Genomic DNA, 14,398 nt, shown 5'->3' with positions numbered 1-14,398 from the left:
AGTACGCAGAATATTTTAGACAATGGCTACCTTTCCAGTGTCAAGGAAAAGGTAAATCTCAAGCTCAGGAACCCCATCGGGGTTAGCACTAATAAAGTCACACCACACCCATATCAGGACACACCTGAGGTGACCCAGACCTCCAGAAGTGGGCGGGTACAGGTGAGAGCTAAAGGCTGGCTCGTGCAGCATCGGGGGCGGGGCCTCCGGCCGAGGCAAGGCTCACTTGGGGCTCCCGAGGGGCTGCGCGGTGGCGCAGGCGCACTGCAGCCTCGCGGGCGGCGCCCCCTGGCGGCGCCAGCGCCCTCGCGGGGGCGGAGTCGGAGGCGGGGGGTTGCGCTTGGTGACGGGGGACGCGCGGCCGCAGCGCACTGGACCAGCGGCGGAGACCCAGGACGTGAAGCGCTGGCTGCGGCGGCAACGGCGGCTGGGAGCCGCCGGGAGCTGGGGCGCAGCGTGCAGTCGGTGATGAGGGGCAGTGGCGGCGCGCCGGGCGCAGGGCCCGCTGGTGAGAGCGCGGGAGGTGGGCGGCGCGGGCCGGGAAGATGGCGGAGAGGCCTCGCTGCGGCCCCACGGCCAGGCCCGGGCGGAGGCCCCCCTAGCCCGGTCGTGCTAGAAATCGGGGCCCCAGGTGTCCCGGTAGGGGAGGGTCCGCACGAGGACGCCGCAGCCGAGGGCCAGGGAGTGTGAAGGCCGGTTTGCGTAAGAGAAGGGGCCCGAGGGTGGGTGTGAGGGTGCCATGGTCTGCACGCGTGCCCGGCCTTTGGATGGGCGTGAGTGCGTGTGCGTCCTTGCCCAAGATAGTTGTGTGAGAGCCCTTTGGCTTGAGGTGGTTGGGGTTGGGTGGACCTGAAGGTGGGTGTGAGGTGTGAGGGTGCCTGGCCTGCAGACAGGTGTGTGTAGTCAGCCCGAGGACAGGTGTGCGTGCGTTATGTGTCCAGGCCCAGAGCCGGTGTGCTTGTGCCCTTTCTGTGCACTGGGCTCGGTTCGTTTAGGGGTGGTGAGAGATGGTGCTTGCCGAGCGAGGATCTTGCGGGCCAGGCTTTGTCCGCGATGCCCGGGAGTCGGTGGGCGTCTCTGGGTCGGGTCGTAGCTTGCTTGGCATGGTGCGCCCTGGCTTCGCGGCAGGGCCTCTGCGGCAGGCTCGGGTGGTCCTCTACCCGGCCTTTCAGACTTGGAACTCCCTGGGCGCCTGCTGTTTGGCAGGCGTGGGGTGGGTGGGGGCTGCGAGTCGGCAGGCTATGCATCCCGGCCAGGCTGTCTTTATTTTAAAACGTGCTGCCCGCTTCGGGCGCGGCAGCTGTGGGTGTGTTCCATGCTGCTGCTCACCGCAGCTGCTGTGGGCGCTACGCAACCTTCAGCCGCAAAAATGCGGCTGGACCCCCTCCCCCTTCTGTGTTGTTCGGGTTGGCCAGGCCTCCAGTGACCTCTGCAGAAAAACGTACAGTTGCAAGGCTTCAGTTCCTCCCGTGGTGCAGACAATACGGACGTTTGTCTTTGGGAGCTAGGGAGGGCAATTGAGCACTGCGTCCTGGGCGCAGTCTGTAAACAGCAGGTGGTTTTGTCCCTGGCTCCCCTTTTTACAACGAACGTGGGGGAAGGGAATTGGAAGAAGGAGAGGTGTGACTGGATAGTCCGGAAAGCCAGTCTTTAAGGGATTCAGGGTGCCTAGGAGGGAATGGAGAGATGTGGCTCCAGCTCGTGGTCTAATCAGCTGTCTTGTAAGAGGCTGGAGCACAGTGAAAATGAGTGCTGGTTCTGGAGCCAGACTGACCGCCCTTGAGTCATGACTCCTCCTTTACTGGCTTTGTGGTATTGGGTAAGGTCTCTTTGCCTTTGGTTTCTTGGCTGTAAAATGGGTACACTAATAGTATTGGTCTTAGAATGCTGTTGTGAGGACTCTGTGACTTAAGACTTGTAAAAATTTTCACACCTGGAAGTTTGAGTGTCAGGAATTGATCTTGCTACTAAGTTGCAGGCTGTCAGGGTTAGGTATGGGTTGGACAGTGTGCTACAAAGTGCATAAGCTAAATTTGTGTGTGTGTTAAAATTGTAATTTCGTCTGGGTTTTGCTGTGTGCACCTAGGCAGGTTTCAGACTCATGATCTTGTCTGCCATGCACTGCCATGCTTGGCTCAAAGTACCTGTGTGTGCTCAAAGTACATGCAAGAGCACATGCATGGATGCATTCATGTAATTATTTTCATTTCAGGAGGAGGAGGAGGAGGAAAGTATGTGTGTATGTTTTGTGTGTATGTGCTAGTGTGTATGTGTTTAATTATTTTCATTTTGTGTATGTGCCAGCACTGTCATGTAGAGGTCAGAGGGTAAATTTTAGGAGTTATCTCTCACCACTAACCATATGGTTTGAACTCAGATCAAAGTGCCATTATACACTGAGCCATCTAGCTGGTTGGAAACAAATCTTTCTAGAGAAAAAAGGACAATTTTATACACTTAGATAAATTATTACATAGAGTTGCTTTAAAAGTATTTTTGGTAAGGAAGCATCTCATGAACCACACAGAATACTACAGTACTGACTAGGAGAGATGAGCATGGTGATGCCAGAAAAAGGGGGTGTGCAGGTCCTGGGTAGTGAGAGTCAGACCGACAGTATTATACTTCTCAGAGTTACCTTTGAATTAAGAAAGGTAACCTTATTAAAATAAACTCTGACACTGAAGATGTAAGTAAGACGAGAGCCCCATATTACCTGCATGGTAACAGGCCTTGGTAAATTCCTGGAAGAAGTTAAGACAAGCTTTAAAACAAAGTGAGGGAGATTGCTGTTCTCCAAGGAGATAGTTTATCTAGTCATTACTTCCCCTCTTTATCTCAGATTTACTCTGGAAAATGGTAAAATATCATCTATACTGTGATAGAAAAGTTAAGTGAGGTCTTGAGACTTGTGGCAGTGAAGGTGAGAATGTTTGTTTGTTTGTTTTTAAGGATATGGTGTCCAGCACTTGGGAGGAGAAAGTAGGAGAATTGAGGCCAAGCTGAGTTATATGAGCCACTTGAGTTATATGAGACCATGTCTTTAAACAAAAGAAAAAAGTAGTCCCATTTCATTCTGGCCTCTGCCATATGCATGCTGGGCCAAAGGGCCATGGGTTAGGAATCCCACACAACAGAGACTCACAGGTCCATGCATGGTTTCATGTCTGGCTGTTGCAGCCTCTCCTGAGGTGCTTGACTCCTTGATGCTGTTGAGAGAAAAAAAAATCCTTGAACTGTGTGCCTATGCTGAAATATCCAGTTTTACTAACAAAACCTTTTTACTGGATGTTGGCCTTTTGGGTACCCCATATGGATGCCACAGTCCTGACAGTTGGCCTTTTGGGTACCCCATACGGATGTCACAAAGCTTTGTTCATTGACTAGATGTGCAGCCAGCCATGTGCATGCAGACAGAATGTGTTGGTTACCAGCTCATGAGACCCATTTCCCATTGTTACCTCCTTACCTCCCCAGATAAAACATTTCCCCTTAGCTATTGACCTCTGGTTTGTGGGCCGCCCTGTTTGGTCTCTTGTTGGCCCCTTGAGTTGTCCTCAACTTTATGTCCCAGGTCTTCTCTGTGCCCTGTGACAGAGTCTGACCTGGACCTTGTCTTAGGGCAGCTGTTATCATCCTGCTAGGTAATTTCTCCTCACCTGGCTTGTAGCACCGCCCATGTCTGCTTCTGCAGTGATCAGGACCTGAAACCCTCGTGGGTAACATTTCCTAGATGTGTCTTCTTGAACTCAAGCAAGTTAGCTGTGCCCACCGTCCCGTGACATAAGTGAACTTTACTGGCATCTCTTGTGAGTAATAGTGATGTGTAATTCTGTGTTCATTGTCTCATGTAGAATGCATACTAATCTTTTTACAGTGTATACTGAGAAGAGCCAGGCATCATCTGTTACTCTTTGGTTGGTGTTTTGTGTGTGTGTATAGGGGGCTGTGTGTGTGTGATATGTGAATGTGTATGTATGTGGTGTGTCTGTGTGTAAGTCTGTATGTGTGTGTGTTACAGGTATGTTTATACATGTGTGTATTTGTATGGTATATGTATGTGTATGTGTGTATGTGGTGTGTCTGTGTGTGTGGTATGTGTTGTCTGTGTGTATATTTGAGTATGTGTATGTTTGTGTGAGTGTATATGCGTGGTATGTCTGTGTGTATATCTCTATGTGTCTGTGTGTGTTTTGTTTCTTGATTCAGTGGTACATTTTTTTTTTAACTTTTAAGTTTTCAGTGGCAAAATCAAATAATCAGCATTGGAAATATTTTCAATATTCTATATAAGCACTCCTCACGCATTGCTTTATTCATTACTTTTTAAATCGAACAGCTAATCTATGTGCAATTACTTGGATGTGTGTTTACTGTCAAAAACATAGAGCTTGGAAAGGAGGGAGGCCAGGCTTGGGGTGAGGATTAGCTTAGTTGTAGTGTTTGCCTAGCATGACCGAAGCCCAGATTTGGTTCCCTAACACTTCATAAAACTGGGTGTGGTAGCACATGCTTATAGTCTCAATACTTTGGGGAAGTTGGAGGCAGGAGGATCATAGATTCAGGGTTATCCAGTGTTAAATAGCAAGTTAGAGGCCAGGCTGGGTTATATGATACACCATGTCAGATAGAGAAAAAAAATGAAAGAGGGCCAAGAGAGATGGCTCAATTCTAAAGGCGGCTTCCACCAAACTTGGTGACCTGAATTTATCCTGGGTCCTACCTGGTAGAAGGAGAAAAATGATTCTACAAAGTTGTTCTCTGACATCTGTTCTTATGCCATGCAATGTACATCTCCCCTGTGGCCCCTACATCCCTCCTCTTTTTCTCTGTCTCCTACATTCCTCCTCTCTCTCTCTCTCTCTCTTTCTCTCTCTCTCTCCCTCTTCCTCTCTCCCCCTACAGTAGTAGTAGTAGTAGTAGTAGTAGTAGTAGTAGTAGTAGTAGTAGTAGTAGTAGTAATAATAATAAATAAATAAATAAAATTTTAAGGCTGATGAAATGGCTCAGGAGGTAGAAGTGCCTACCTACCACCAAGCCTGATGACCCAAGTTCAATTCCCAGGACTCCCATAGTGGAGGAGAGAACTGACTCCCAGGAGATGTCCTTTGCCTTCCACATGTGGACACATGCATACAGAAAATAAATAAAAGTGTCTGGACAGTGGTGGTGCTACAAATCTTTAATTTCAGCATATGGAGGCAGAAGCAGGTAAATCTCTGTGAGTTCCAGGCCATACAGGGATACATAGTGAGACACCATCTCAAAGAAAACTGACACTGGGCTGGAGAGATGACTCAATGGTTAAGAGTATTGGCTGCTCTTCTAGAGGACCTGGGTTTGCTTCCCAGCACCCACATGGATGCTAAGTGTCATCTGTGACTCCAGGTGCAGAGGATCCAGTGCCCTCCTGGGTTCTTTGGGCACAGCACTACACGGTGCATAGATATATATGCAGGGAAAACATCTATATACATAAAATAAAAGTAAATAAAATCTCAAATGAATAAGCCAACAACAAAAACTTAACAGAAAGAAAGGCCAGATGAGTTCTAGAGATTGGGAGGTAAACTCTACAAGGAGTCACTTCCTACCTCCCCCTTCCTTCCTGTCTCTTGGCGTTAAAGTTCTATTCCTGCGCAGCCAGGCTGTTGTTTCTCTATTGCTCTGGCTACTTTGGCTGCTCCTAGTTAACTGGGTCTTTTTTTCCTTTTCCTTTCTGAAGTTTAAACTGTTTGATTTGGGGTACATTTACTTCATTTTTGCTTCCTAAAACTTACAATTTTATTTAATAGTTTCAGATAATGGTGAAAAAGTACACAGGTGCTTGGTGAAACCTCCTGGTTTCTTGGAGAAGCTTAGTTCCCTGCAGGCAGGTGATGAGCATCGTCACCTGCATACGATGCTTTGAAAGTGCACGGTATACATAACCTTTGTTTCTACCCTTTCCTTTTGAAAGTGTTTCTGACCTGTCTTAGTTCTATTGCTATGAAGAGACATATCCAAGCAACTCTCATAAAAGAAAGTATTTAATTGAGGGCTTGCTTATAGTTTGAGAGCTTTACACCGTGGTGTGGAGCATGGCTGCTGTAGCTGAGAGCCACATCCTGATCTTGAGGCCAAGAGAGAGAGCCTTTCTCTTCAGTAAGTCATTCTGTGATAATAGTGTATCTCCTAAAACCTTTAATTCTGTACTTCTTTTGATCATTTGTTCTTCCAGTACCTATCTCCTTGTATTTTAAATATTATAGTTGATCAGAAAAAATGAGTTTATCTACTGGTTTGGAGAACTTTTTTGTTTTCTTATGGTTAAGAAAGGGAAACATGGTCTAGTGAGATGGCTTAGTGGGTAAAGGTACTTGCTGCCCTGTAGGAAGCGCAGCTTGAGAGTAGGCATCGGCGAAGCCAGGATTGCCAACTATGTGGCCTATCTTCCTCAACAGAAGGAAAGGAGTGATGCCTGGTCACCTGGGATGCCAGAGTGAGAAGTGGTCAGTCAGCCTGGTGATCCTCTGCTGCTCTGTCAGGAGTGGGCCTTCAGCTGAATCCCCCACTATCCTGAGCAGTGTTCAGGCCCTAGCCCTGCAGTGAACAGAACTCATCCCGGTGTAGGAGGCCCCAGGTACTGTGTAGTCTTCACCAATATATCTATCCTTATGCTTATTACAGATCCTTCCTCTAGGCCCTGTAGGATTAGGGGTGCAAAAACAGTAAGCCATAAAGCCAGTCTCTGGAAGGCTATAGTCTGCAAACATGAGTTGCATTCTTTTTTTTTTTTTTAAAAGATTTATTTATTATTATATGTAAGTACACTGTTGTTGTCTTCAGACACACCAGAGGAGGGCATCAGATTTCATTATGGGTGGTTGTGAGCCACCATGTGGTTGCTGGGATTTGAACTCGGGACCTTTGGAAGAGCAGTCAGTGCTCTTACCCACTGAGCCATCTCGCCAGCCCATGAGTTTCATTCTTTACCCCTCCCAGCCAGATCCTCCTCCTCCTCTGGCCATGAGACGTGTGTGTGTGTGTGTGTGTGTGTGTGTGTATGTGTGTCTGTGTGTGTGTGTCTGTGTGTGTGTGTCTGTGTGTGTGTATACACAGAACTTTGATCCCTGGAACCCACATGGTGGAAGAGAGAACCAAAACTGACCTGCACTTACTTGCTGTATAGCATGCACACAAAGGTGGGTGCATATACATGCATGCATATACATTAAATAAATGTAACAAAAAGCCAGGCAGTGATGGCGCATGCCTTTAATCCCAGCACTTGGGAGGCAGAGGCAAGTGGATCTCTGAGTTCGAGGCCAGCCTGGTCTACAGAGTGAGTTCCAGAACAGCCAGGACTACACAGAGAAACCCTGTCTCAAAACAAACAAACAAGCAAACAAACAAAAAAGTAACAAAAAAATCACAGCACATTTACACAGAATTTACAATAGTCACAGTAGGTAAAAGTGGAACAACTCGTAATGTCATCAACAGATAGATGGACAAAATGTGATAGATCCATACCAAGTAATATTATTGGCAATAAAAAGAAATGAGTTACTGACTCCTGTTATAACATACATGAATTTTGAAAATACTATACCAAGCCAGGGATGGTGGGGCATGGCTTTAATCCCAGCACTTGGTAGGCAGAGGCAGGTGAGTGTCAGTGAGGTTGAGGCCAGCCTGTTATACAAAGTGAGCTCCAGGACAGCCAGAGCTATACAGTGAGATTCTATTTCAAAGAAGAGGAGGAAGAAGAGGAAGAAGAGACTATGCCTAGTGAGAGAAGCCAGACATGCGAATTATTATTTATTAATTTTTGGGGTTTTTTTTGAGACAGGATTTCTCTGTATAGCCTTGGCTGTCCTGGAACTCACTCTATAGACCAGGTTGGCCTCGAACTCAGAGATCCGCCTGCCTCTGCCTCCCAAGTGCTGGGATTAAAGACATGTGCTACCACTGCCCAGGGAATATTTATTTATTTATTTATTTGGCTCTTTGCAATAGATTTTTGCTATTCTAGGCTAACCTCACACTCAAGATCTCCTGCCTCAGTCTCCTGAGTGCTGGAATTATAAGGCTACAACACCTGGTTTTATATGATTACATTACTATGTCTAATGTAGGCAAATCCATAGAGAAAGCAGGCTAGTGCTTACTAAGGGGTAGGGAATGGCAGAGGCATCAGGCTTTTAGGGTAATGCAAATGTCCTGAAATTGACCAGTGAAAGGTTTTAGATATCTTTGAATATACTAAAAGCACACACTTTTAAATAGGTGGCTTGTGTAGTATGTGAAATTCTATCTCTTTTTTTTTTTTTTAATTTATTTACTTATTATATGTAAGTGCACTGTAGCTGTCTTCAGACACACCAGAAGAGGGCATCTGATCTCATTACAGATGGTTGTGAACCACCATGTGGTTGTTGGGATTTGAACTCAGGACCTCCTGAAGAGCAGTGAGTGCTCTTAACCACTGAGCCATCTCTCCAGGCCGAAATTCTATCTCTTTGGAGGGGTTAAAAACAAGAATGACTAGTATTTTTCAAGGAAATGTTCCACAGTTGGGAATCAAAAAAGCTCTGGTATAGTCTGGGGTTGTGTTGAGGCAGATCCCCTGAGGTGTTTGCTCAGTCCCATCTGGGTGAAAGTCTCCTTTACACTTTGTTGTGGGTCACTTCCTGAGCTTCACCTGTAAATTAGCCTGCTGTCCTGTCTGCTGTCAGGGTTGTTGTGAGGCAGAAGTATGGATGAGTTTCACTAGTAGGCTAAGGACCCAGCAGAATCCTTCTGTCCTCTTGCAGTCTGTACTTAGACACTCTCTCTCTCTCTCTCTCTCTCTCTCTCTCTCTCTGTGTGTGTGTGTGTGTGTGTGTGTGTGTGTGTGTGTGTGTGTGTGTGTCCATCCTTTCTGCCATTCCCTGGGATTCTGATGGAGGACATTTCCACAGCTGTCAGGACTGTGCTCAGACGTACACACAACAAGTTCCCTCAACCCACAGACCCCTTGCTTTTGAGGCATCAGATTGTGTGCTGCCCATGTTACTAGTTACGGTGAAGTAAATTCTAGAATTCTGCATGTTGTTTTGTATTGATTCCAGTGATGCTGACCTTTTGTTTTATATTTAGTATTTGATTGTGTTCTGAAATCCTTGGTTTTTTAGCCAAGAGTACTAGAAGCAGCTCTGGTCTCTAAAAGCTGGAAGGACAATGCTGTGGATCACAGACATTCTCCTGTGGGTTCTTTGTAGGGATGCACATCCGCCCGAGGAGTCTCCTTCCTGCCCAAGGCCGCTTTGGCTAAGGGTAGTCCTTCTCAATTGCTGGGGCACAGTCCTAGTGTCTGGTTCTCCATTGCCAGGCCTGCTTTTACTCCAGTCTTTCTTGACACCTGATGTGTACCAGCAACTTGCTATTCAAATACCCAGAGGTGAAGGAGACAGTCCAGGTCTCTGTTGGGCACACAGAATTGAATTGTGCTCACAATCTGTGGGTGGTACAGAGCAATAGCCTGACACACCGGTAGGAGGCCCTTGTAGCTTAAGGGTTGCAAACTTTAGGCCTAGTTACAGAGAGCTGTTGGCGACTTGAGCTTGAGCTGTTTAGCAGGCCTCAGCAGAGCATACCTTAGGTGGAGGGAAGGAGCCAGCAAGTATGAGATTCACCACCCAGCAGCTTTCGTGAGGAGCAAGGCAGGTAAGGGACCTTGCTTACATCACAGACAGTCATTTACACCTTATAGAACTGAGACTGTCTTCAGAAGGGGAGTCCATCTCTACTCCAGTGTGGAGTCAGGCACAGATAATCTGAGGCAAGGGCTTGGCAGATTGCCAGCTACAGTTTTATCTATTTGCTTCATTTGTGTGAAATAAACTTAGTGAAGTTACTGTGCGTCCTTGGTCAGTACATTTTAAATGATAAATTGTGTTCAAAATCCACATAGGTTGCCGACTTTGCACAACTGACTGGGAAGTGCTGTCAGTGACCCTCGGAGCTCATGTAGTGGCCTTTTATGGTCACCGTGGTGCCCTTGGAGGCCAGAAGAAGGCATCAGAGCTGCCAGAATTAGAGAGTTTGCAGGTGGTTGTGAGCTGACATGTGGGAGCTGGAAAGCATACTCTGGAAGAGTCGCAGAAGCTCCTAACCACTGAGCCATCGCTCCAGATCCCCAACATTATGTATTCACAAGTAGGAATTAGCACCTGCTTGATATATGAAGAGCGCTGCCTGGCATTAACAAACTGCTTAGCTGCTGCTCCAGGTGGTGCTGGCACATGCCTTTAATCTCAGCCCAGCACTCGGGAGGCAGAGGCATTCTCTGAGTTGGAGGCCAGGGCTAGCCTATAGACTTTCAGGAGAGGCTGGGTATGCAGAGTTACTCATGTGGTAGATAGCTCTGAGGAGTTATCCTGCAGGGCCCAGGAGATGATAGGTGATGTCAGTCAGCCTGCACTCAGATGTGAAGCATCGCCCAGGCTACTGTGTTAGGTATGAGTCTGGGGACTAACCAGGAAGCACAGAAATAGTTTAGCTGTGCTGATGGGACAGGCAAGCCATTGACAGGAGCCGGGGAGGGCCCATGGTGGCGGGAATGGCTGCATCACACGCCCCTGTGTGCCCACAGCATGTTTGAGAATACCATTCCTTCCTGCTGCTCACTAGGCCCTAGACAGAGACAGACTACATATTGTGTGCTGATGGACACTGGAGTCCACTTGTTTACTTCCATTTGCTGGTGATTATGTAAATACTACTAATTCTTTATACTTGTGGTTGAGTTTCGTACAAACACATGTTTTCGGTTCTTTTGGTTATATACATAGAAGTAGAATTGCTAAATGCTAATTCTTTGTGTACTTTTGAGGAAATGCCAAGTCTTTTAAAATAGTTTCTTCATTTTACATTGCCCCCCAGCATCATATAAAAGTTTTAATTATTTTTACTGTGTTTATTTATTTATTTATTTTCATTTATATTTAAGATAGGGCTTAATGAAACCCAGACTGGCTTCAAACCTGTTAGGTAGCCGAGGATGACCTTAAACTCTGATTCTCCTGATTTTACCCCCGCCACCCCTGAGCCTTTTCGTTCTCCAGTGCTAAGGATTAAATCCATGGCATGTGTCAGTACTTGCTGGACTCCTGAGACTCTGCTCCTCCTTGTCATTCTTCAGCTGGTTGTCTTTATTACAGAACTGTATGTTCTTCATGTATTTGGAATAAAGTTCCTACTCAAGTACATGATATACAAATACTTTTCACTGTGTGTGTGTGTGTGTGTGCATGGTATGTTTGTGTGTGTGAGCATGTGTGGTATGTGCATGTATGAGATATGTAAGATGTGTGTGCCTGTGTATGTGTGTGTCTCTATGTGTGTATATGTGTGCAATTGTGTATGGTGTGTGTCTGTGTACATGAGAGAGAGAGAGACAGACAGAGACAGGGAGAGAGAAAAGCTCTAAGTTGATGATGTATGGTGGATAGTGGCACTCTGGATGCTGAGGCCAGGGATTTGCTTGAAGCTCAAGACTAGTTAGGATCTGTAGTGAGTTCAAGGCCAGTCTGAGATACATGACAAACCTCTGTGTCAAAAAACAAAATAGCAGAAATTTTACTCCTGTGTTTTCTTCTAAGAATTGTATGGTTTTAGTTCATGTGCTGACTTTTTAGTTTTTTGAGACAGGGTTTTTCTCTGTGGCTATGGCTATTCTGGAACTGGCCCTGTATGTAGACCAGGCTGGCATTGAATGTAGCGATCCACCTGCCTCTGCTTCCTGAGTGCTGGAGTCAAAGGTGTGTGTCCACCACCACCCGACTCTGCACTGACACTTTTTTTGTTTAGATATTGCTTTGTATGTTATATATGCATCTAGGTATTTGATCCATTTGAGTTATTTTTTTACGTATATGTTGAGGGAGGATTGAAACAAGGTCTTGTTTAGCCAAAGCTGGCCTCAGACTCACTCACTATGTAGCTGAGACCTGCCTTGAACTCCTGACCCTCCTACCCCTCTTGAGCGCCAGGGAGACACACATGTACCACAGTGGTAGGCAGAGTTTTTTTTTTTTTTTTTTTTTTTTTTTTTTTTTTTTTTTTTTTTTTTTTTTTACTTTATATGCATTTCTTTTATGCTGAATTTATTCCCATGCCATGAGTTTTTGTTTCTTCAGTTTCTTCTGGGATATCTTTTTCTTCTCTGCAGCTTCCTCTTCTGGCTTTGGAACAGTCTGCTCCTTCTCAGTGAGGATCATCTCCATGTGTCAGGGGAGCTCATGGATGGGTTGATCCGGCCATGAGCTCTGTAGGTTCGTCAGCGCATCTTAGGCTCCTGGTTCACCTGGATGTGTTCAATGACTAGAGAATCCACATCTAAACCCTTAAGTTCAGCATTACTCTCTGCATTTTTAAGCTTGTGCAGCAAAAACTCAGCACTCTTTTTTGGCCACCATCCCTGTGTCCAGCCCTGTGTCCAGCCCCACTGTTTGGCCTGGTTACACCTACCGACTCCACCATTATACCACTGGAATGGCACACATTGCTTCTTTAAAGTGACATCCTTCAGATACTTGGTGGCTTTGCGGATATGCATACCCTTGATGATGGCGTGGACAGTTTCCCCGGGTGTTCTTAAAGTGAACACGGAGGTTTGAACCTTCTGATTTGCATGATTTTGTGGGGTTTTTGGGGTTGAGAGAGTAGCGAACCATCTTCACAGGTCACCTCTGGCCGCTTATAGTAAGAGGAAGAGGAAGCCGAGTTAATTTTTTTTTTATAGATTGCAAAATCAGGGCCCAACTTTACTCTTTTGTGTGTGGCTATTCATCTTTTCCAGCTTCATTTGTTGGAAAAACTTCCTTTTTCCAGTGAATAGTCTTGGCGTCCTTGTCAGGAGTCACCTGACTGTAAATAGAGGTTCGATTTTTCCTCACTGTTGTCCTCTGTGTTCTGTCTGTCCCCATGCCTGTGCCATGCTTTGACTCCTGTAGCAGAGCAATAGGCTTCCAGGTCAGGAGATCTGGATCTCTCACTTCCTCTTTTCTCAGGCTGTTTTTAGCAGTTCTGGGTCTTAGAATTTCCATAGGACCTTCAGGGTCAGCCAGGCCATTTTTTTTTTTCAAATCACACAAGAATGACTTTGGCAGGAACTGTTGTTGTATATGATTTGGTGTGTTGATATTTTAGTAGTGGATAGTGTCTTAATCCATGAACATAGGCTCTCTTACCATCATTTAAGTCTCTGATTTATTTCAACAGTGTTTGACAGTTTCCATTGTATAATTTTTATATTGTGGTTAAATTTATTCCCAAATATTCCTTTTGATAGTATATATTGTTTTCCCAATTTTATTTTTAGGTTTTCCACTCCAAGTGAGCCTCTTAAAAGTTTTTCTTTGTGTGTGTGTGTGTTCATGTATGTGTGTGTGTTCATGTATGTGTGTGTATGTTCATGTATGTGTGAGTACTTGTGTGTAACTGAGGCTAGAGGACAGATTTGAGTGTTGGTCCATCCACCTTTTCTTTTCAATCTTTTTATTTTGTGGGTATGAGTGTTTTGCCTTCATGTATTATGTGCATTGCTTGTGTGCCTGATGGGGTGTGGTTCCCTGGAACAGGGGTTTTACATGGTTGTGAGCCACCGTGTGGGTACAGAGAGTGGAACTGCACCTGGATCCTCTCCAAGAGTAACTAGTGCTGTTTAGTGCTGAGCCATCCCTCCAGCTTCCTTTTTTTTTTTTTTTTTAAACTCTCTTGACAAATTCCAGTTAGCTTCCCAGCACTGAGTTACAAGTGCGTGCCATCACACTTGGTTTTTACGTGGGTTCTGGAAACCAAGTTCATTGTTGCAAGACAAGTGCTTTATCACTTGAACTATATCCCCAGTCTCCAGACAGTTCTTTTTAATACTAAGTGTTTGGGCAAATGTGCAAAAATTACAAACAAAAGGGAAGGCCTGTAAGATGGTCAGTGGGTAAAGGCACGTACTGCCATGTTTGAGGACCTGAGTTGATCCTTCCCATGGTGGAAGAAAGAATGGTCTCCAGCAGGTTTTACCTGGACCTTCACATGCACACAGAGGCTAAAAGCCTTCTTTCCTTGTATTTTAGCTGTCCAGGTCCCCGCTGGTAGCAGCTAGCTGTCTTCAATCCTCATTATCCTAGGAGGGATGTTTTATATTTAATATATGTGTACATGAATACAGATGTATGTTCTTTTTCTTCTCTTTGATTAATAGTTCTAAGTGAAAAATAATGTTCACTTAAGATGTTTTGTATTTAAAATTTTTTGTGCATGCATTAATGAAAATCCATTTTTGGGGGCTGCAAGAATGGCTTAGTGGTTAAGAGTACTGTCTGGCCAGGCAGTGGTGTCTCACACAGAGGCAGGCGGATTTCTGAGTTCGAGG

General features: G+C 45.7%; 1 protein-coding gene and 1 pseudogene across 3 annotated transcripts in view; one reads left to right on the top strand and one right to left on the bottom strand.

The window, feature by feature from the left end:
• The first annotated feature begins 311 nt into the window (after nucleotides 1–311).
• Arhgap39 (Rho GTPase activating protein 39) overlaps nucleotides 312–14,398 on the top strand; it is a 96,248-nt gene continuing 82,161 nt past the window's right edge. For 2 of the 3 annotated variants that reach the window (XM_031347799.1, XM_031347795.1), the window contains exon 1: nucleotides 312–508. The gene's annotated coding sequence lies outside the window, so the exon portion shown is untranslated. The remainder of the gene's footprint in view (nucleotides 509–14,398) is intronic. The other variant, XR_004112341.1, reaches the window with a different exon arrangement.
• On the bottom strand, nucleotides 12,132–12,716 carry LOC116074969 (annotated as a pseudogene).

Source organism: Mastomys coucha, unplaced genomic scaffold (genome assembly GCF_008632895.1).
Source record: "Mastomys coucha isolate ucsf_1 unplaced genomic scaffold, UCSF_Mcou_1 pScaffold11, whole genome shotgun sequence".
NCBI lineage: Eukaryota > Metazoa > Chordata > Mammalia > Rodentia > Muridae > Mastomys > Mastomys coucha.
The sequence above is the reverse complement of the archived record's forward strand: the minus strand, read 5'-3'. Positions and strand labels throughout refer to the sequence as shown.